At 56.3% G+C, this 22,381-nt stretch overlaps 1 protein-coding gene and 2 non-coding genes across 3 annotated transcripts in view; 2 read left to right on the plus strand and 1 right to left on the minus strand.

The window, feature by feature from the left end:
- The window catches only part of LOC120375429 (zinc finger protein 551-like), a gene marked incomplete at both ends in the record, with an annotated part of 536,130 nt that overhangs the window by 205,633 nt on the left and 308,116 nt on the right, over window positions 1-22,381 (plus strand). The window lies entirely within an intron of this gene.
- On the plus strand, window positions 1,323-1,394 carry TRNAC-GCA. Its single transcript has one exon. It is a non-coding gene; the product is annotated as a tRNA-Cys (tRNA).
- Window positions 13,345-13,418, minus strand: TRNAT-UGU. The gene has a single exon. It is a non-coding gene; the product is annotated as a tRNA-Thr (tRNA).

Genomic DNA, 22,381 nt, shown 5'->3' on the forward strand with positions numbered 1-22,381 from the left:
GATTAAAACTATGGCTAAAAGCCCCCTGTAACAGGGGCTGCAGGACAGGACAGGCAGTTCTGCGCGGAGTGTTCAGAGCTGCCCCGTATCTGCCCTTTCTCTGCCCCGCCCCTGCTCCCAGAATGCACCAGGCCCTGGACTGAACTCTTCCCCTGCCGGCCGAGCTGGTTTCGTTTGCTGTGATCCTGTTGGCTTGGCAGGGGGGAAGTGACAGTCCCACCCCAGAGCCAACTCCCCCCTGTCACCCAGCCCCCTGACCCCCAGCAGTGCAGGTCAGCCAGGAGCTGGGCCCTGCCAGGCACTCAGGGGCGTCTCCCCTGCAGCTGGGGGCTTTCTCCAGCGTGGTCTGTGGGAGCTCGCGCACTAACGGGGCAGCGGCAGCAGCCGCGTGGTGGATTGGGCTGGTGACCCGGGTCAATCTCCTGGGGTCGGCTGGGTTCATGCTCAGGCGACTGGCCCCAGCCACCGGCCGAGCCCCACGGCCACGCTGCTGCTGTTACCGCACTAGCCCCTCACGCCCCCATTCCCCCACTGAAGCCAGGAGAAGGTTTGCAGGGAGGAGGGGGGGGGTTGACCCCAATATCCCAGAGCTGATTCTCCTCACAAAGGGGTGTGTGCATGTGGTGGGTGCCGTGTGCAATGCCCTGTGCCCATGAGGAGGGGACCGGAGCTCTGCAAGCAGGAAGATTTATCCTGCAGGAGCCCTGCCCCCCTCCCCCAGGGGTTCCCCTGGAGCAGAGAAGCTTTGAATCCTCACGGGAGACTAGAGACGCCCGAGCAGCACGAGCTGCCTGGCAGAGGTTCTGGATCAGGGCCTCCCGGGCACATTGGGTTCATTCCCTCAGGGCTGCCCTGCCCAGTGCCAGGGCTGCTCTCACTCCCCAGCACAGAGGGGGCTGCAGGCTCTTTGCCAAGCTGGGTCCCAGCTCAAGGCAGATTTAACACTAGCAGGGGGCCCAGGCATGTGCTGGTGCCACTCAGGGAGGGAATCTGGGCCAAAGACTGATTAGAAATTGGGTAACACTGAAGTGGGACTAGAAAGACCCTTGCTGGGATGTGGGGGGTAGGTAGCCCCCATTGTGTGCCGTGCCCTCGCCGAGAAGTCTCTGGGAGAGTGGATTCTTCCTGATGGGCCACCAGCACGTCTCGCTGGTCCTGATGTCGGCTGCTCCTTTGCTGATACTGACAAGCTAGTTGTGGGCCTTTCCCACTCACCCCATAGCTCTGTAATGCACAGACAGCAACACTGGTGTGGAAGAAACGAACTCCACTCTCAGGTTTCAAGATCCTTAAGATCACTGCCATTGCCAATGTAATTGTCAGGGGGCATAGCTCAGTGGTAGAGTGTTTGACTGCAGATCAAGGGGTCCTTGGTTCAAATCCAAGTGCTCCCTTAAAAGCCTGGTCCTTCAACAGCAATAATAATTGCATATCCATTTCCATTATGTTCAGGAGCTCCACTGACTAGGGATACCTGAAATGAATGGAAACACTCAACATTTTCCTGTGCAAATGCATAAAAACCTAGCAAACATGTCCCCCAGCTGAAATCAGTTCCAATCCTCTAAGTGTCTAATTTGTGTTTTCATCAACTAAACGAAGGCACATGAAGACACATTTGCAGGTCCTCGGCCTCCATGGGCTACAATGTGCAGAAGAACAAGAACCACATCCACGTGAGAGGCATGGACTAGTCTGTATTACATTTGGTAAGTAAGTTGCCATTGGGACTGAAAACTCTACTGGAGGTGGACAGGAGCCTGTTACAAAACTAAAATAACCAAGATTTACCAAACTCCCTGTTACACATTCAATCTTCTGTTTGTGCACACGGCATCAACTGGGGCAACCTTCCTTTAACACAGATAAATGGCAACCTTCCTTTAACACAGATCGTTGTTCCTTGTGACTTTCAGATACATTCGAATGGCAGCTGTTCAGAGGTCATGTGCTGCTAGTTTATGAGCAGCAGCAGAGTCTCTGTATGTTTCCCAACCGTAGAGCTAGGTGTGTCTGCATCCAAGTAACTGCAGAGTCAGTGTAGTCCCAGACAGTTAATTGCACAGTCTCACTTTCTGGTCTCATTGATCATTTGGGTAGAAACAGCAACGGTTTGGTGGGTTTTGTTTTTTTTCCCCTTCGTTTTCTCCTAAGGAATGTGTGATCTTGAGCATGTTAGTTTAAGTTCCCTGTGGGTCAGGAAAATTCCATCTCTTTGAAATAGCTGGGGAAGTGACCTGTTTGTATAACCTAGAATAAAGGACCTTTTGTAAAGCAGTTTTGCCTTTAAATATACTGGGATAAAAATAGTAAACAGTAAATTCCACAGCCAGACACCAGGCCAGGATCAATTGATGGGGCCAGGATCAATTAATTACAGAAGAAACAAACTCTTGGGAAGTAAATGTAATTTGTCCCCAAACCTTTCCTTGTTCTCATATGCTATCAGGGATTCTCTTCTAGAGGGCAGAGTTAAGGTTATCTGGGCATGTACCCTCACTCTGTATTCCCTGTTTTTCCAGAGTTTGAGTTTTACTGAAGTTGATGTTCTGGAAGGTAAGAGATATTCACAGTCAAAGTTAACTCTCTGTTAACAAAGGTTTTGTTATTGGCAAATAATGAGACTAATCCCTCACTGCGGTAATTCCACTGACTTCAGTGTACTCTTTCCTCATTTCTAGTTCCAAAAAAATAAGCAAATTAAAACAATATTGAGAACTAAAATGCTGTGAGAAAATGGAAATTTTAGTAGCTCAGATTTCAGTTTCTTCTGTGTCTTGTCCGTGTGTAAATGGCACAACATGTTAATTTATAAGCACATCTTTCTTAACTTCTTTAAATATTCTGTAGTACATTAACTATATCCAGTGGGTTGTTCAATGCAGTGAGGTTTTCATGCATTGACCAAAACATATTTTTCATGTTATGTAAATGAACACAACTCATTGAACACAAAATTGTGTATTTCATGCTGTGAACTGTGTCGGTAGCTCAGATTAATAGGTTTGTTTTTTTCTCTCTCTCTCTCCATGAAAAAAGGAAGAAACCATGAAAATACCCATGGGAGAGAGGGGGTTTCTGAGAGCTGGGGTAGATATGGAGATATTTATGAAAGGGGGAGAGGCCAAAGTAGGGCCTTAGCTGGAGCAAAGGGGGAGGTTTTTTGTGCAGGTTCATTTCAGCCAGCCTCACATCCTGTAGTCCCTACTTCCCCACCCCCCCAACAAAGCCACCTGTGACTCCTGAGACAGCCCCACTGCAAAAACTGCAGAGCCCCCAGCACTCCCTCTCCTAACTGGATCCCCTGACAGCCAGAGCTGTCCGCAGAACTGCTGCGGTTGCTCCCCTGGGTCTCTGGTCAAGGACGGCTACCGGCTTCTCCTGAGAATGCAGCTGAGAAATGATTCACCCTTCTCTAGATTCTCGCCTGTGGGCTCTGAGAAGCAAGATGGGGCCTGTATGATAAAGTCCATGCAACATTCCCCTCACATCCCAGCCCTGGTATGTCACCAGTAGCTGCTGTCCCTGCGTAGCAGCAAAGGATGTTTCCCGTCATTCAGGAGATCCAAGCCTGGGACTAAAGTCAGCCCAGCCCAGCCCCCACACCTTAAAGTGAATAAGGAAAAGTTATTTACTTGTTCCCATAATATAAGAACTAGGGAACACCAAATGAAAGTAATAGGCAGCAGGTTTAAAACAAATAAAAGGAGGTTCTTCACACAGTGCACAGTCAACCTGTGGAACTCCTTGCCTGAGGAGGTTGTGAAGGCTAGGACTATAACAGGGTTTAAAAGAGAACTAGATAAATTCATGGAGGTTAAGTCCATTAATGGCTATTAGGCAGGCCGTGTAAGGAATGGTGTCCCTAGCCTCTGTTTGTCAGAGGGTGGAGATGGATGGCAGGAGAGAGATCACTTGATCATTACCTGTTCACTCCCTCTGGGGCACCTGGCATTGGCCATTGTTGGCAGACAGGATACTGGGCTGGATGGACCTTTGGTCTGAGCCAGTATGGCCATTCTTATGAAGGGAGGGAGAAAGCACTGCAACAGAGTTTCTGTAGTATATTGGTTATCATGTTTGCCTACCACACAAAAGGTCCCTGGCTCAAAACCAGACAGAAATAGGAGGGCTTATTTCTGCCTGTCCAGCAAGGCGCTCCTACTGCTGCCACTGGTCTGTCCCTGTGATAACCCCAACTCCTGCATGGCAGAGGGTGGTGAAATGAGCTGAGAAGAAACCTTGGCATCAGCAGGGGAAAGCTAGAGGATCTGGGCCACTCACCTTTTGAAGCCTTGTGGCTTGGTCTCCTCTGCCCTTGGAGATTGGCCTATGGCGGCCGGCTCTTCTCCGTGACTTGCCAAAGGAGGGAGTGAGGCAGGAATGGGGCAAAAGAGGAAAGTCGAGCTGAGGAAGGCAGGGCAGAAGCTAAGCGCCTCAGTGTGGCTAAGTAGGGTTAGTAGAGCACCACCAGTCATTCTGCAAAGCCTGGGGAGGTGCGGTTGGCTGCTGGGAGGTAGAATCCTGTGCCTGCCTCTTGGCTTCCCAGGGGTGGCTACTTGCAGCCCAGGAGAAGGATGGTTCTGGGTGAAAGGAAGACAAGCAAAGCTCTGGGAGGAAATTTGGGAGCAGGGTGCTGGCTCTGCGCTGGGGGAGGGAGTTGGGGTGCAGGAGAGGTGGCGCTTACCCCGGGCACTGCAGCTCCCAAAGTGACCGGTACACACAACCCTGCGGCAGCAGCTCCTAGGTGGGCGGGGCCAGGGGGTCTCCGTGCGCCGCTGTCTGCTGGTGCCGCCCCCAGAGCTCCCATTGGCTGCAGTTCCTGGCCAATGGGGGCTGCAGAGTTGGTACTCGGGGCAGGGGCAGTGCATGGAGACACTCCCCCCACCCCAGGGGATGCTGGGACATGCCGGCCATTTCTGGGAGTCGCACGGAGGGATGGAGGCAGAGTGGGCAGGGAGCCACCTCAGTGCTGCTGGCACATCTCTGCACACCCATGGGGGGAGGGGAGCAGAGGGCCTCCATATGCTGCCTGGGGGAGGGGCAGAGCACAGAGCTGCCTCCCCTCCTGGGTCTATTACAGGAGTGGGTGGGTGGGGTCTTTTGCCCTGCAAGGTGCAGCAGGTCAGACTAGATGATCACATTGGTCCCTTCTGACCTTAAAGGCTCTGAGTCTAAAAGGGAGAGGGAAGTAAAGAAATTAAAAACAAAAAAACCAAACATTGTAATACCAGGATAACTCCAACAGCTCATTGTATAGTCCCGCCCTTTTCTTCCGTGGTGAATGACCTGAAGGGCATTGATTCTCTCATTCTATTGATAAACTGATATAACGTGACTGAAACTAAACCAACTCCCAGCAGAGGAAACATCACACCACTGCATTGTCTGGGAATCAAACCCAGGTCAACTGCTTGGAAGGCAGCTATGCTCATCACTATACCACCAATGCATCTGGCAAAAGCATCCCTTATGCTTGCCCAATGAGGCTAGAGCAGCATTGAGGAGATTTTTCTGCCTGTTAAAATGTACTGGATTCTCATCACTAAAAAATAATCTCCATCTTCACCTGGGTTTGAACCATCAGCCTTTCAATTAGCCACCAACGTTATTAATCACAGGGTATGTCTACACTACAGGATTATTCGATTTTACAGAAACTGTTTTTGGAAACAGATTGTATAAAGTCGAGTGCACGCGGACACACTAAGCACATTAATTCAGCGGTATGCGTCCATGTACCGAGGCTAGCGTCGATTTCCAGATCGTTGCACTGTGGGTAGCTATCCCATAGCTATCACATAGTTCCCGCAGTCTCCCCCACCCATTGGAATTCTGGGTTGAGATCCCAATGCCTTATGGGGCAAAAACAGTGTTGTGGGTGATTCTGGGTAAATGTCAGTCAATCCTCCCTCCGTGAAAGAAACGGCAGACAATCATTTCACGCCCTTTTCCCTGGAGCCCGTTCAGCCTTTTTTCACTGTCACCGTATCTCTACTGGATGCTGCTGACAGACGCGGTACTGCAGCGCTACACAGCAGCATCCCCTTGCCTTTTGCAAGTTAGCAGAGATGGTTACCAGCCATACCGTCCCACTGATGCTTTGCAAGTTGACAATGACAGTTGCCAGTTATACTGTACCATTTGCTGCTGTCATGGGTGCTCCTGGCTTGCCTTGGTGAGGTTGGCTGGGGGCGCGTGGACAAAAATGGGAATGACACCCCAGGTCATTCCATTCTTTAAGTTTTGTCTAAAGGGAGAGTCAGTCCTGTCTAGACTATCAGGCAAGCCTACAAAAGAACCAGAGAAGCAAACGGCCGCTCCAGGTCAGAACCCCAGACATCCCGCAGAAATGATGAGCTGCATGCCATTCTAGGGGGTGCCCCTGCAACAACCCCACCCATTGCTTCCCTCCTCCCCCACCCCTCCTGGGCTACCGTGGCAGTTATCCCCCCATTTGTGTGATGAAGTAATAAAGAATGCAGGAATTTGAAACAACACGGACTTTATTGCCTCTGCAAGTAGAGCTCAAAGGTGGGAGGGGAAGGCAGCCTCCAGCTGCTATGATATTCCAGGCAGGACTGAATCTCCATTAGACAAAGCTTAAAGAAGAGAATGACCTGGGAGTCATTCCCATTTTTGCCCAGGCGCCCTCGGGCGACCTCACCGAGGCCAGCCAGGAGCACTCACGGGACAACGATGACAAATACCAGTCCTACTGTACCATCTGCCGTCGGGAAGGGAAGGGAAGGGAAGGGGATGCTGCTATGTAGCGCTGCAGCACCGTGTCTGACAGCAGCATCCAGTAGACATATGGTGACATTGAAAAAAGGCGAGAAATTATTTTTTTCCCTTTGCTTTCACAGGGGGGGTGGGCGGGGCGGGGGGGAACGACATATACCCTGAACCACCCGCAACAATGTTTTTGACCCTTCAGGCTTTGGGAACTCAGCCAAGAATTCAAATGGTTTTCGGAGAGTGCGGAACTGTGGGACAGCTACAGACGTCAGTCGCCCCTCCCTCCGTGAGCGTCCATTTCATTCTTTGGCTTTCTGGTACGCTTGTCTCAGCTCCTTAAGTTTCAGCACTGTATTGAGTCCCTGTTGTGGCCTCTGTCTATCATGGCCTCGGGGATTTTTTCAAATGCTTTGGCATTTTGTCTTTTGGAACTGATTTCTGATAGAACAGATTCAGCTCCCCATACAGAGATCAGTTTCAGTATCTCCCATATGGTCCATGCTGGAGCTCTTTTTTGATTCTGGGACTTCATGGTCACCTGTGCTGATCAGCGCTCCACGCTGGGCAAACAGGATATTAAATTCAAAAGTTCGCAGGGCTTTTCCTGTCAACCTGGCCAGTGCATCCGAGTTCAGATTGCTGTCCAGAGCGGTCACAATGGTGCACTGTGGGATAGCGCCCGGATGCCAATACCATCGAATTGCGGCCACAATAACCCTAATCCGACATGGCAATACCGATTTCAGCGCTACTCCCTTCGTCGGGGAGGAGTACAGATACCAGTATTAAGAGTCCTTTATATCGATATAAAGGGCTTTGTTGTGTGGATGGGTGCAGGGTTAATGTGATTTAACACTGCTAAATTTGATATAAACTCGTAGTGTTGACAATGAGGGTAATCATCTAGTGGAACAAGCTCCGCAAGGGACGTGGTTAATTCCCCATCACTGGCCTGTGTAAATCAAGACCGCAAGACACGTGGTGTGTGGGTGTCCCTGTTCCCCCTTCAGAACCTCTGGTACATGGTGCTTCCCTGCTCCCAGTTCAAGATCCCCATCATGTGGGTGCTCCCATCCAGGATCTCTGGTGGGTGTCTCTGTCCCCCACCCCATGAACTAGCTCCAGTGTCTGGTTTCCCCTGCCTGCCCCCATCGGGGATCTGTGGGTGTCTCTGTTCCCCTTTTCAAGATCTGAGTTGCTTGGGTGCGTCCCTCCCTGCAAGTCAGAATCCCCAGCGTGTGGGTGCTCCCATCCCCGCCTCCAGGCTCTGAGGCGGGTGTCTGTGTAAAAAGAGACTGTGTCTCACTGTCTTGCCCAGGCTACACTGCAGGGGCTATTCACAGGCACAATCCCACTACTGATTAACACGGGAGTTTTGACCTGCTCTATTTCTGACCTGGGCCAGTTCACCCCTCCTTAAGCAACCTGGGGACCCCAAGCTTCCCCAGGATCACCATATTGATGCTGAACTTAGTGCGGACACCTGATCGGCACAGCCCCCTGCTGCCCAGAACTCCTGAGCTCAAATGATCCGCTGGCCTCAGCCTCCCCAGGAGCTGGGATCACAGGCACAAGCCACGGGGCCTGGCTTGTTACAGAGTCTCCTACTTCCAGTGTCAGGCCCAGCCTGGGAGCTCTGCGCTCTGAGCGGGTGGAAGTGAAGCCTGGAACTGACCTGATGTGCTGAGGGTTATTTGCACTGCGCACTTCACACAGAGGTGAAAACACAGGGCACAGATCTTTGAGCACAACCCTCGTCCTGAGGAATGGGGGGGGGGCTGCATAAAGAGAGACCGTCTCTCCCTGGTGGGGCTGCAGCGGCTCTTCACAGGGGCAGTCCCACTGCCAATTGGTACCAGAGTTTTGAAAGCCTCCTTTCCTGGGCTGGCTCCCCGCTCCCTAGGGGGAACTGGTGGCCCCAAACTTCCCCGAAACCATCATAACGAGGCCAACCTGAGCACAGGCACCTGCTCAGCACCCCGGGGTGCAGCCCTGAACTCCGGCAATCAGCTACACTCAGCTGCCACCCAACAAGCGTTACACGCAGGAGCCTTCCTGCCCCACGTGTTCAGGTCCCTCCCAGCGCCAGCTTTAAACTCCTCTGCTCAGTTCTAATCGTTGGCCACACGGGGGCAGCCTGGAGCTCAGCCAACGCCTCCCGTTGCTGGTTGCGTTTCCCGCTCCTCGTGGCAGGTTCACACCCCGCAGGCAGATCTCTGAACCGGAGCCGAACCGTTCCCCAAATCCAGCGCTTTAGCAGCAGCTTTGCTGGGAAAGCGCTGACGTCCCCAAGTAAAGTAAGAGCCAGAGCGCTGTGTGCAGGATCTTCTCTTGGGCCCCTCACCGTGGTGTCTGTCAGGCGCAAGGAGAAACCAGGGAAATGTTTTCATGGTGTTTAAGGGCAGAAGGGGCCATTAGCTCAGCTAGTCTGACCCCCGAATAACACAGAATTACACCATGACACGTATTGATCCCACAGACCTTAGATAGATCAAAGCGTTTCAGCCCTCAGGAAGGAGGCTAAACTGGGTACCAGAGGCAGCGAACAAGGGGCCCCCAAGGCAATGGCAGGGAGCTGACGAGGTGAAATATGCCCAGATGATCCCTGCAGGCAACCCACCCGCATGCTACAGAGGTGGGAGTCCCTGTTCCTCCTGCCCTTAAGAATCTCTGGTGGTAAGTGGGTCCCCCCAGTTCCCCAGGTAAGAATCCTCCATGTGGTTTCCCTGGCTTCACCTCCAGATAAGAACATTGTGTGGAGGGAGTGGGAGGAAGGTTGTCTGGCAGATATGTAAAGGGGGACTGTGTCTCCCTGTCTGGCCCAGGCTCCTGGGAGGAAGTGATCTCAGTGTGTCTGGCTGTCTCCATTCCTCCCACCCATAAGAATCCCTGGTGTGTGGGTGCACCCTAGACCATTAAGGATCTCTGGTGGGTGGGTGTCTCTCTCCCCCTAGTCAGGATCTCTGGGGCGTGGCTGTATAAAAAGAGACTTTGACACACCCAGGCTGGGCTGCCATCATGGAACAGACCAGGTCCTTCTGTGGAGGGTTTGCGTTCCTCCAAGGACGTGATCTCAGTGTGTGTGGGTGTCCCTGTCCCTTTAACCCTTAATAATACCTGGTGCGTGGGTGTGCTGGGCCCCATTACAATCCCCTCTGTCTTACCCCCCATGAGGGATCCGGTGGATGAGGGTGTTCTCCACGCTACTGGGGGTGTCTGGTGCCCCTGTCCCCCCTGGTTAATAGTGGAGTGTGTGTGGGGGGTATAACTGGCTCTCCCTGTCCTGCCCAGGCGGTGCTACAGCAGCTGTTCACAGGGGCAGCAACCCCACTGTCACCCTGCAGCTTTACCCTGCTCCAGGGGTGACCTGCTTCACCCTCCTTTGGGAGCCCGGGGACCCCGAACTGCCCAGAATCACCTGATTGATGCCGAGCTTAGCACAGACACCGGCTCAGCCCGGCAGGGTGCAGCCCTGAGCCCTGACAATGAGCTTCCCTCCGCCTCCTGCTGCACAGCGAGGATCCCACGCGAGAGGCTTTGTGCCCAGTTTGTTCAGGAGCGTCCCAGGCTCCAGCTGTAAACTCTGCTGGTCAGTTCTAACCTTTGGCCACACGGGGGCGGCACTAATGGTCCCATCTAAACGCTGTTTGCGTTCGACCCTTCGGATCGCGGATTGTAACCCGCGGGCAGATCTCTGAGTGCAGCCAGATCCCTCCCCAAACTAAACATTGAAGCAGCAGCTCCCGTTGGAAAGATCAGGATTTTTGCCTTTAAAAACAAGGGAAATGTCTGCAGCAAGAGACTGAAGAAGCTCAATTGATTTCATTGACTGGAGGTTAAGAGGCGATTTAATCACTGGTTTAAATACATTTTACAAATTCCCAGAGGGGGGCATATGTGATTTAAAGGGTTCTTTAATTCACCAGACAAAATTTGCACAAGACCCCATTGGCTTGCAGTCGATGCCAGAAAATCCCAACTGGAAATGACCATTTTTTAACCGTGAGGCTAATTATCTAGTGGAACAAGCTCCGCAAGGGAGGTGGTAAATTCCCCATCACTTGCAGTTTGTAAATCAAGACTGCAGCTCTTGCTGCAAGATGCCTGGTGTGTGGGTGTCCCTGTTCTGCATTTCGGGATCCCTGGTACATGGTGCCTCCCTCCCACCAGTTCACGATCCCCACAATGGGTGCTCCCATCCCCCCATACAGTCTCTGTGGGGGAGGGGGGTGTATAAAAAGAGACCGTGTCTCACTGTCTTGCCCAGGCTATGCTGCAGGGGCTACTCACAGGCGCGACCCCACTACTGATCAGCAAGGGAGTTTTGACCTGCTCCGTTTCTGACCTGGGCCGGTTCGCCCCTCCTTAGGCAACCTGGGGACCCCAAGCTTCCCCGGGATCACCATATTGATGCTGAGCTTAGTGCGGACACCCGATCGGCACAGCCCCCTGACCAGGCCAGAGAGAGCAGCAGGTTTCCCATATTGTTTCTTGCTCTTGTTTTCTTGACTAGTTTCTCCTCTGCACCAACTGCTATTTTGCTTTGTGAGCCTGGCTAGCTCAGTTGGCAGCATATCAGACATTTAATCTGAGGGTCCAGGGTTCAAGTCCCGGGTCAGGTGATAAACTACTCACCAAGATGTTAAGGTGTCTTGCTGGAGTCCTCTTTGATGTTACTTTTTCTTTGCAGGATTTTCCCTTTCCTCAGAAGGGCCTTTTTGTGTTGGGTTTGAAGGGGCAACTTCCTGACAGCCCCTCTGTCCTTGCAGCCTGGAGGAATAAAGGCCTCTGGGCATAGAGCATGTTCCTCCCCTGCACACACAAACACACAGAATATCCCTAAGGAATTAGAATCACCTGTTGCCTTCCCCTGTCCTGCTGGATCCCCAAACGAGGATGCTCTTCAGCCTAAACCCATGTCCCCTCTTTTCCCAGTGCCCCTCAATCCCAACCCTCAGTCCCTCCTATGCTCACTGCTCCTCACTCCCAACCAGAGCCTGCTCCTCTTCACCCTTCTCCTCTGTCCCAACCCACAGCCCCCTCCTATTCCCGGTGCCCCTCAATCCCAACCCACAGCCCCTTCTCCTCACGCTGCTCCTCAATCCCAACCCATAGCTCCCTCCTTCCCTCCAGCAGCAGGTGCTTCAGACCCCCTCAGGAAGATTTTCTTGCAAGGTTTCGTATATGAGTCTGCATGTGGATTTTACAGTATGTTGGAAATATGTTGGGTTGCTTGCCGAAATAATCATTTTTGTCTGGTGTTGGATTCCCAGTCTCCATGTTATAGGGGCAGGAGAAATAAAGGGTTGTTATCCTTGTTGTGTGAATTGAGGGCAGCACAACTGTGCTTGGCAGACCCCGATAGAGGGACTCACCTTCAATTCAATAGCACTTGCTAGGCAGGGGACATAGTGAGTACGGGGCCTTCTTATTTCCCCCTTTTCCACCCAGGATGGCAGGTGAACTCTACAGAGGCACCTCTGGGCTTGCACTGACTAAGGACAACAGCTGTGAGTGAGGTGCAGAGAGGGGATGGCTCATGTTAAAGGACTTTTGGTTGCTGGACTTACGAACCGTAGGGAGAAGGACACTGCCCAGCTTATTTGGGGGGTGGGTCTTTCCCTCGTGGTTTATGTTTATGTGTTGGGGCTGCTGACATGACTTCTACTAACCCTGGACTTACATTGCAGTGTAGACATATCCTGAGAGGGCATCTATACTGTGACAAAATCTCGCTGGCCTGGCTGACCTGGATGGTCTGATTTGGGCTCCTGGGGCTCAGGTTGTGGAGCTAAAAACTGCAGCGTAGACATCTGGGCTCAGACTGGAGCCCTGGCTTGGAGACCCTCACCCCTCGTGGGGTCTCGGAGGCTGGGCTGAAGCCCAAGTGTCTACGCTGTTATTTTATAACCCTGCAGCACAAGCCTCACAAGCCTGAATCAACTGACCCAGGGTTTGAGAATAGTGACTTGGGTGTGTTAATGGCAGTGTAGACATAATGCTAGGCTATGTCCACACTGCAATGAAACACCCAGCGCTGTCCCGTGCCAGTGCAGGCTCCCAGGCTAGGGCCATGGGGTGGTAAATTTGCAGCGTAGACATCTCGGCTCAGGCTCAATACCGGGCTCTGGGAGCCCTCAAGGTTGGGAGGGAGTTTAGCAAGCAAACAAGGTAAAATGGCAGGGGAGTATTACCCTCGACTCAACGGCATTTCTCCATTGGTCTGTCTGCTTTGGGGCAGGGACAATAACACGTCCTGCTGCATTTGTTATTTCAAAGGGCGGTTTAGGATTTTCATTCTCACACACGGTGCACAAAGCAGGACTCAACCCTCGGTGTAAACTAAACAAGCTGCCCACAGGTTCTGGCAGCCACAACGAGCCATTCAGCATGAGAGCCCAGACATGACCCTGTCCCAGAGGAAGCAGGATCCTCTGTGACAGGCTGGACCACTGACCTATCAGCTCTTAACTCCCAAACTTTCAGTAAGTCTGTTATCAGTGCCTGTGAGTATAATTTAAACAACTATACTGGGCTGGACCAAAGAGCTCTGTGTTTTGTCTTCCCACAGTAGCCAATACCAGGTTGCCCAAGAGTTAGTCAACAAGGCACCACTGGGAATTGAACCCAAGATCTCCTGTTTACAAGACAGGTGCTTTTACCAGCTAAGCCATGGTGCCTGCCTGTGGCAACAATACAGTGTCTGCCCACACCTGACTCCCTGCCATCCCCACTGGGGCCTGACAAGTGTTGTTCGTGTTTGGATTCTGCAAAGCAGAGGAGCAGGTGAGGTTTTCCTTGCAAGCTCTCTGTGTGTGTGTGTGTGTGTGTGTGTGTGTGTGTGTGTGTGTGTGTGTGTGTGTGTGTGTGTGTGTGTGTGTGTGTGTGTGTGTGTGTGTGTGTGTGTGTGTGTGTGTGTGTGTGTGTGAGAGAGAGAGAGAGAGAGAGAGAGAGAGAGAGAGAGAGAGAGAGAGAGAGAGAGAGAGAGACTCTTTGGCCAGGTCTGCACTACAAGGTTACTTCAGCATCATTATATTGCTCAGATGTGTGAAAAACACACAACGCTCCCTCGGTCAGCAGCTTGTGGCTGGTGCACACACTGCAATGCCATGTCTGGTGACAAAGCTGCCCTGTTTTGGTGACAAAATAAAACCACCTCGACGAGAGGCCTAGAGCTTTTTGCAGCAAACTTAAAGTGACAAATGTCAGTGTAAATGCTGCTGGTCATTATATCACCATAACTGGTCTCCACCAGTATCCCACCATGCCTGCCGTGAACTCGCCTGCCCTGCATTCCTGCTACAGAGGCTGGGCCCCTCCCCTTTCATAGCTCCAGAAAGTTCTGACAGCTGAGCCACTATCTAACCGGGATTAGCTTGATAGAACTGCATTGCCAGCCTAAGTAATGTAATTACACCAACCTAACTTTGTAGTGTAGACCTGTCCAAAGAATCACACACAAACCTTGGGAGCAAAACTTCATCTGCTCCTCTGCTTTATAGAATACAAACACGAACAACACTTGTCAGGGCCCAGTGGGGATTGGCAGAGAGTCAGGTGTGGGCCATCTTTATCCCTGGAGAGATGGACTCTAAGGTACGTCTCCATTGCAATGTAAGCCCAGGTGTGGCACGCTGTGCTCAGAGCAGCACTTAGAAGCCCCATATTCACCACTCTCATATAATGATGACATGGTTTGCTGAAAGTCTGCCTTGTGATGTATCATTTCAAAAGTCTTGATCTGTTGAACATTAATATCTTGTTGGATTGTGTGTGCTCACATTGATTGGGAAGTTATGAAGTTTTTCTCTGTGTGTGTTACTGAGATATGTTATGAGGTTGAGAAATGCCCCCCACCAGCCTTTCAGGTGTGACAAGGGAGGAGCCAGACTCGCTGCTGGCCCATTGAAGGGATCCACACTCCCAAGGACTATCCCAGGAACCATGTACAATGCAGGCTTCTCCGAGATAGCACAGTGACAATGGACACTGCTTGACTCACATCGTAACAAAGGAGCTTCCTAGCAAGTTGGAAGAAACTATGAAAGAGGGGAAGAGACATCATGACTTGGCCTCTCTCCCCCACAACTCAGCAGCTGGAAACACACCTGGAGGACAAAGACTGAACTGAACTGATTCAGAAATCAGAAGAGAATAATAACAATAATACTTGCAAACCAAAGTCCCCAACCAGACTAGTATTAGTTTTTCAGCAGAAATTTTTCAGTTTGGGGAATTTTGTTTTCTCAGTCAGACCTTGCCAAGGGAAGCAGGGAGAAAATGTTTGAGTTGCCTCCTTCAGAACAGCTTGACCTAGACACTAGCTCTGGTTCACTGCTCTGGCCTTGCTCGGGTTGAGGGTATTTTAATAATTTGGGCAGGTCCCAGGGTGTTTGGGGGAGATGATGAGGATGTTCCCTTTTGAGATAAAAACTAAGAAATACAGCACTAGAGAATTTTTTTTTAAGAAATCTGGGATTTAGACATTTTATTTAAAGCAAGGGAGTTCTGAGTTTCTGAGACGGTTTTTGTTTGCAAGAAGGAACATTGTTTGATCTGTCATTGTCCATCAGCTGAAATCAGTTCCAATCCTCGAAGTGTCTAGTTTATGTTTTCATCAGTTAAACAAAGGTATCATACGAATGTACATTTGCAGATCCCTCTTCTCCAGGAGCTGTGCTGTGCAGAAGAACAAGAGCCACATCCAGTTGCAGTTCAGGAGTCTGATGACCAAAGAGCCACGAAGTGTTCTGAGGGCTGGAGAAAAATGCCTTCTAGTGAGCTATTGAACGAGCTCAACCTGTTTCGCTTATCAAAAGAAGATTGAAAGGTGACTTCATTGAAGTGTTGAAGGGCCTTAATGGACAGAAGAGATTGGGTATAAAAGGGCTCTTTAATCTCGCAGAGAAAGGCATAACAAGACCCAATCGCTGGAAGGTGAAAAGAGACAAATTCATATTACAAATAAGACACAAATATTCAACAGCGAGGATGATTCACCACAGGAACAAGCTACCAAGGAAAGTGGTGGATTCACCATCTCCTGATGTCATTTCATGAAGACTAGATGGTTTTCTGGAATGTGTTTGCCCCAAAAGTAGCTCTTGTGTCATTCAGGAGGCCTGTGATATGCATGGGGTCGGATTAGATGCTCTAATGGTCTCTTCTGGTCATAAAGTCGACCAATTTCTGAAAAACTGAGTGTAGCATTGGGAGCAGCGTCTGATGTTTTCCTGTCTAGCCGGCTTGCTGCCTAGAACGAACGCTCCTTGAGTGGGGTGATCCACAGGGAGTAGCTCAAACCTCCAAAGTGCCTGGCCAGGGGCAGGACATTAGCACAGCAAGGGAGGGGTGTGGCAGTGACATCACAAAGGCCTTTTGCAGGACCTCAGACTATTGGTCCAAGGCGGTGGGGAGGTGGTGACCTCACAGAGAGATGCTGACATCAGCCAGGCAGGACAGGGGCGAGGGGCAGGGAAACCTCAGAGACCCTGTGGCTTTGCTTCAGCAAGTCTCCTTCTCCAGGTCTCTCTTTGAGGACTGGGGGAGTATTCGGGTTCATGGACATGAGCGCCAGGAGGAACCTCTTTTGAGTTTTCTCCTTCCCTTTTCCTGATTTTACTAGAAAACAGAAGTCCCTGTTTAGAAGGTAAGAGCCTCCTTGAGGTTTGAAACCTGTTCAGTCTGATCCATCTGGTGACAGTTGAATTTTAGTCATGGAAAACACGACCTTAAGGAGGCAGAATTTTATTCCGTTCCTGGGATTTTGTCCCTTAAAATCACTGGGGACATTAGGGTTTGTTCTTTTTGTTTCACCTTTTCCTCCATCCATCCTTCCCTCCTTTCTCTTCATCTCTTGCTTCTTTTGTCCTTTCTCCTTTTCCCCTCCAAAAACCAGGAGCTGTGTCGGGGTGTGTTTGGGGGGGGGGCAGATTTGGGGTATGGGCGGCACTGGGGGAGGGGGAGCTGGGGGTGTTGGGGCGGGGCAGAAGAGGGGATGGGCGGCATCGGGGAGGGGAGCTCGGGGTTGGGCACGGGGCAGAGAGGGGATGGGCGGCCTTGGGGATTGGGAGCTCGGGGGTGTTTGGGGTGGGGCAGAGAGGGGATGGCGGCACCGGGGAGGCGCTCGCGGGGGTGTTGGGGCGGGGCAGAGAGGGGAGGGGCGGCAGCGGGGAGGGGAGCTCAGGGGTTGGGGCGGGGCAGAGAGGGGATGGGCGGCATTGGGGAGGGGAGCCTGGGGTTGGGGGCGGGGCAGAGAGGGGATGGGCGGCATTGGCGGAGGGGAGCTCGGGGGTGTTGGGGCGGGGGCAGAGAGGGGATGGGCGGCACTGGGGAGGGGAGCCTGGGGGTTGGGGCGGGGCAGAGAGGGGATGGGCTGCAGTGGGGAGGGGAGCTTGGGGTTGGGGCGGGGCAGAGAGGGGATGGGCGGCAGTGGGGAGGGGAGCTTGGGGGTTGGGGGCGGGGCAGAGAGGGGATGGGCGGCAGTGGGGAGGGGAGCTCGGGGTGGTTGGGGCGGGGCAGAGACGGGGATGGCGGCACTGGGGAGGGGGAGCCTGGGGGGTTGGGGCGGGGCAGAGAGGGGATGGGCGGCAGTGGGGAGGGGAGCCTGGGGGTTGGGGCGGGGCAGAGAGGGGATGGGTGGCACTGGGGGAGCCTGGGGTTGGGGGCGGGGCAGAGAGGGGATGGGCGGCAGGGGGAGGGGAGCCTGGGGTGTTGGGGCAGAGAGGGGAGGGGCGGCACTGGGGTGGGGAACTCGGGGGTTGGGGCGGGCAGAGAGGGGATGGGCGGCACTGGGGAGGGGAGCTCAGGGGGTTTTGGGCGGGGGCAGAGAGGGGATGGGCGGCACTGGGGAGGGGGAGCCTGGGGGTTGGGGCGGGGCAGAGAGGGGATGGGCGGCAGTGGGGAGGGGGAGCTGGGGGTTGGGGCGGGGCAGAGAGGGGATGGGTGGCACTGGGGAGCTCGGGGGTTGGGGCGGGGCAGAGAGGGGATGGGCGGCAGTGGGGAGGGGAGCCTGGGGGTGTTGGGGCGGGGCAGAGAGGGGAGGGGCGGCACTGGGGGTGGGGAACTCAGGGGGTTGGGGGCGGGGCAGAGAGGGGATGGAGGCACTGGGGAGGGGGAGCTCGGGGGTTGGGGCGGGGCAGAGAGGAGGGGCGGCACTGGGGAGGGGAGCTCGGGGTTGGGGTGGGGGCAGAGAGGGGATGGGCGGCACTGGGGAGGGGTGCTCGGGGGTGTTGGGGCGGGGCAGAGAGGGGATGGGCGGCACTGGGGTGGGGAGCCTGGGGTTGGGGGCGGGGCAGAGGGGGATGGGCTGCAGCGGGGAGGGGAGCTGGGGGTTGGGGCGGGGCAGAGAGGGGATGGGCGGCACAGGGGAGGGGAGCCTGGGGGTGTTGGGGGCGGGGCAGAGAGGGGATGGGCGGCACTGGGGAGGGGAGCCTGGGGGTTGGGGCGGGGCAGAGAGGGGATGGGCGGCAGTGGGGAGGGGAGCCTGGGGGTTGGGGCGGGGCAGAGAGGGGATGGGCGGCAGTGGGAGCGGGAGCTGGGGGCGTGTTGGGGGCAGGGCAGAGGGGGATTGGCGGCATTGGGGAGGAGCTCGGTGGGGGTTGGGGGCGGGGCAGAGAGGATGGGCGGCAGTGGGGAGGGGAGCCTGGGGGTTGGGGGCGGGGCAGAGAGGGGATGGGCGGCAGTGGGGAGGGGAGCCTGGGGTTGGGGCGGGGCAGAGAGGAGGGGCGGCACTGGGGAGGGGGAGCTCGGGGTTGGGCTGCTCAGGAGCCGCCTCGCGAACGCTTCAAGGCCACGTGACGCCCTCTCGAAACTCCGCCTCCCGAGACAGCCAATAGGAAGAGGAGGCAGAGCCCTGACCAATGGGAGCGCGAGAAGAAACCTTCCCCGCCCAGTTCCAGTGTGAGGTTGGGGGCTGCAGTGACCAGAGCCCCAGCAGGGTGCATTGGGGGCTGCAGTGACCAGAGCCCCAGCAGGGTGCAGCAGGGGGCTGCAGTGACCAGAGCCCCAGCAGGGTGCAGCGGGGGCTGCAGTGACCAGAGCCCCAGCAGGGTGCAGCGGGGCTGCAGTGACCAGAGCCCCAGCAGGGTGCATCGGGGGCTGCAGTGACCAGAGCCCCAGCAGGGTGCAGCGGGGGCTGCAGTGACCAGAGCCCCAGCAGGGTGCATCGGGGGCTGCAGTGACCAGAGCCCCAGCAGGGTGCAGCGGGGGCTGCAGTGACCAGAGCCCCAGCAGGGTGCAGCGGGGGCTGCAGTGACCAGAGCCCCCAGGGTGCATCGGGGCTGCAGTGACCAGAGCCCCAGCAGGGTGCATCGGGGCTGCAGTGACCAAAGCCCCAGCAGGGTGCATCGGGCGGGGGCTGCAGTGACCAGAGCCCCAGCAGGGTGCATTGGGGTGGGGCTGCAGTGACCAGAGCCCCAGCAGGGTGCATCGGGAGCTGCAGTGACCAGAGCCCCAGCAGGGTGCATCGGGGAGTTGCAGTGACCAGAGCCCCAGCAGGGTGCATCGGGGGCTGCAGTGACCAGAGCCCCAACAGGGTGCATCGGGGGCTGCAGTGACCAGAGCCCCAGCAGGGTGCATCGGGGGGCTGCAGTGACCAGAGCCCCAGCAGGGTGCATCGGGGCTGCAGTGACCAGAGCCCCCAGCAGGGTGCATCGGGAGCTGCAGTGACCAGAGCCCCAGCAGGGTGCAGCGGGGCTGCAGTGACCAGAGCCCCAGCAGGGTGCATCGCGGGGGCTGCAGTGACCAGAGCCCCCAGCAGGGTGCATCGGGGGGGGGGCTGCAGTGACCAGAGCCACCAGCAGGGTGCAGCGGGGGGGGGCTGCAGTGACCAGAGCCCCCAGCAGGGTGCATTGGGGGGGGCTGCAGTGACCAGAGCCCCAGCAGGGTGCACCGGGGCTGCAGTGACCAGAGCCCCAGCAGGGTGCATCGGGGCTGCAGTGACCAAAGCCCCCAGCAGGGTGCATCGGGCGGAGGGCTGCAGTGACCAGAGCCCCCAGCAGGGTGCATCGGGGGTGGCTGCAGTGACCAGATCCCCCAGCCGGGTGCATCGGGGGGGGCTGCAGTGACCGCAGCCCCAGCAGGGTTCAGTGGGGGCTGCAGTGACCAGAGCCCCAGCAGTGTGCATCGGGGCTGCAGTGACTAGACCCCCAACAGTGTGCATCGGGGGCTGGGGTGACCAGAGCCCCCAGCAGGGTGCATCGGGGGCTGCAGTGACCAGAGCCCCAGCAGGGTGCATCGGGGGCTGCAGTGACCAGAGCCCCAGCAGTGTGCATCGGGGCTGCAGTGACCAGAGCCCCAGCAGGGTGCATCGGGGCTGCAGTGACCAGAGCCCCAGCAGGGTGCAGTGGGGGCTGCAGTGACCAGAGCCCCAGCAGTGTGCATCGGGGGCTGCAGTGACCAGAGCCCCAGCAGGGTGCATCGGGGGCTGCAGTGACCAGAGCCCCCAGCAGGGTGCATCGGGGCCTGCACTGACCAGACCCCCCAGCAGGGGGGCTGCCGGCCGTGGGGTTCCCTGCAGCCTGGTGCCATTCACAGGGAGACCCGCAATAGCCTGCCCCCCCCCCTCCGGGCTGAGCTCCCGCCCTGCCCCCCAGCCCACTGCCTCTTGAGCAGCCCCCTGCGGTGTCACCACTACCCCCGGCTGTTTCCCCGCAGCTTCCCAGCCCCCAGCTCCTCCGGTGGCCCCACACTTCCTTCCTGCAGCCTGCCCCATTCCCCTGAGTCCCAGCTTCACCCCCGACATCTCTCCAACCCACCTCCCCATCGCAGCCTCTGCCCCCAGTGCCCCAGCCCTGCTCCCGGGGCTTGAGAGGCCCCCACCCCGGCCGCTCCACTCCCACAATGGGCAGCTGCTGGCGCTGAGGAAGGGGGTCTGGGCCAGGCCAGGTGCTGGGCCGATCCTGGTGAAAGAGAGAGGAGGGGGCAAGGCTGAGAGGCCCCTCCCTTGTCCGGGGGGGGGGACAGGGGCTCCCACAATTTGGCCAGTGTCACCCTCCCCCATCCAGAGGAAACGTCCGCTCCCAGCAGGCCCTGCTCCATCTCCACCCCACAGGGTGGAGCCCCCCGGCCAGCAGTGCCCCCACCCCGCCCCATCAGCAGCCAAGCCGGGAACCTGCCCCTTCTCCCCTGCGAGGGCTGCAGGACTCCTGCCCCGCAGCACCAGCCTCCCCCCATGTCCCCGGGGTGGGGTGGGGGCAGGGGGGATTCCTTCTTCCCATTGCCCAGATCCCACCCCCACCCCGGGCTGCCCAGACGGGAACCAGGGGCTGCAGCAGTTGGCTGCTTCCCCAGGGCTACCAAGGAGCCGCCAGGAGAAGGGACGAGATTCTCCACGGCGCTGCAGCCGTTCACACTGGGACCCGTCTCACACGGGGGAAACTGAGGCACCAGGGAGGGCGAGATGGGCTGCACCAGCTCAGATTGGGAGTCTGCGGGAGAGCCAGGAATAGAACCCAGGAGTCCTGGCTCCATGGGCAGCTTGGGACTCCTCCACTTGGGGAGGCTGGGCGGGCCCGGACTGTGGCCCTGCCCCAAGGCCTGCTGCCACTCAGCCTCCTCCTGCCAAAGCCCCGCCCACACGCCCTCTCCACCCCGCCCACACGCCCCTTCAGCCCCGCCCACACGCCCCCCTCAGGACCCCTTTGTTCCACTCCCCTGACCCCCCCCGCCCACCTCTCACGTCTCTTCCCCCGAGGCCCTGCCACTTGTGCCTCTTCGCCCCCACCCCAAGGCCCCCCCCGCCTGCCTCTCTGCCGTTTGCACCCCCGGCCTCTCCCCCCACGGCCCCATGTGGCCGGATGGAGCTTGGGGAAGGGCGAAGTGAGGATGGGGCCTTGCGGGGGAGACGACGAGTGGGAGCAGGGCCTCTGGGTGGAGCACGGGCCAGGTGCCTCCCCGGGCCCCTTATACCCACCGCCCCTGCCTGGCTCCCGGCCTCCCCGGCTCTAACCACTAGACCCAGCGGCACTGGGACAATTTGTATAGTGGGAGGTGCTGAGAGCCAGTGAACAAAACTGTAAACCCTGCACAGGATGGAAACCACTTCAAGCCAGGGGGCACCACGACTGGCCCCCACTCCCTTCCCAGAGCCAGCGGTGGGACCCGGATACCCTGGCTCCCAACCCCCACTCTAACCACTCGTCAGCACTGCCCTGCCACAGTTGGGGAGAAGAACCAGGAGTCCTGGCTCCCAGCCCGGCCGTGGGTGGAGCAGGACGTACTGGCCATGGGCTCAGCTGGGCATCGCTTACCATCAGGCTGGATGGTATCCCAGTGCTGACCTCCAGCCCCACAGCTCTGCTGGTGCCCCTCACTCCCGACCCGCAGCCCCTTGGTTCCCCCCAGCACTGACGGTGCCCCTCACTCCCAACCCGCAGCCCCTGCTATCCTAGTCCTGACCTCCAGACCCACAGCTCTGCCGGGGCCCCTCACTCCCGACCCGCAGCCCCTGCTATCCCAATCCTGATCCACAGGTCTGCTGGTGCCCCTCACACCCGACCCCCAGCCCCTTGGTTCCCCCCACCACTGATGGTGCCCCTCACTCCCGACCCGCAGCCCCTGCTATCCCACTCCTGATCTCCACACCCACAGCTCTGCTGGTGCCCCTCACACCCGACCCGCAGCCCCCTGCGCTCCCTCCAGC

The sequence above is a fragment of the Mauremys reevesii genome, linkage group 12, assembly GCF_016161935.1.
Source record: "Mauremys reevesii isolate NIE-2019 linkage group 12, ASM1616193v1, whole genome shotgun sequence".
NCBI lineage: Eukaryota > Metazoa > Chordata > Testudines > Geoemydidae > Mauremys > Mauremys reevesii.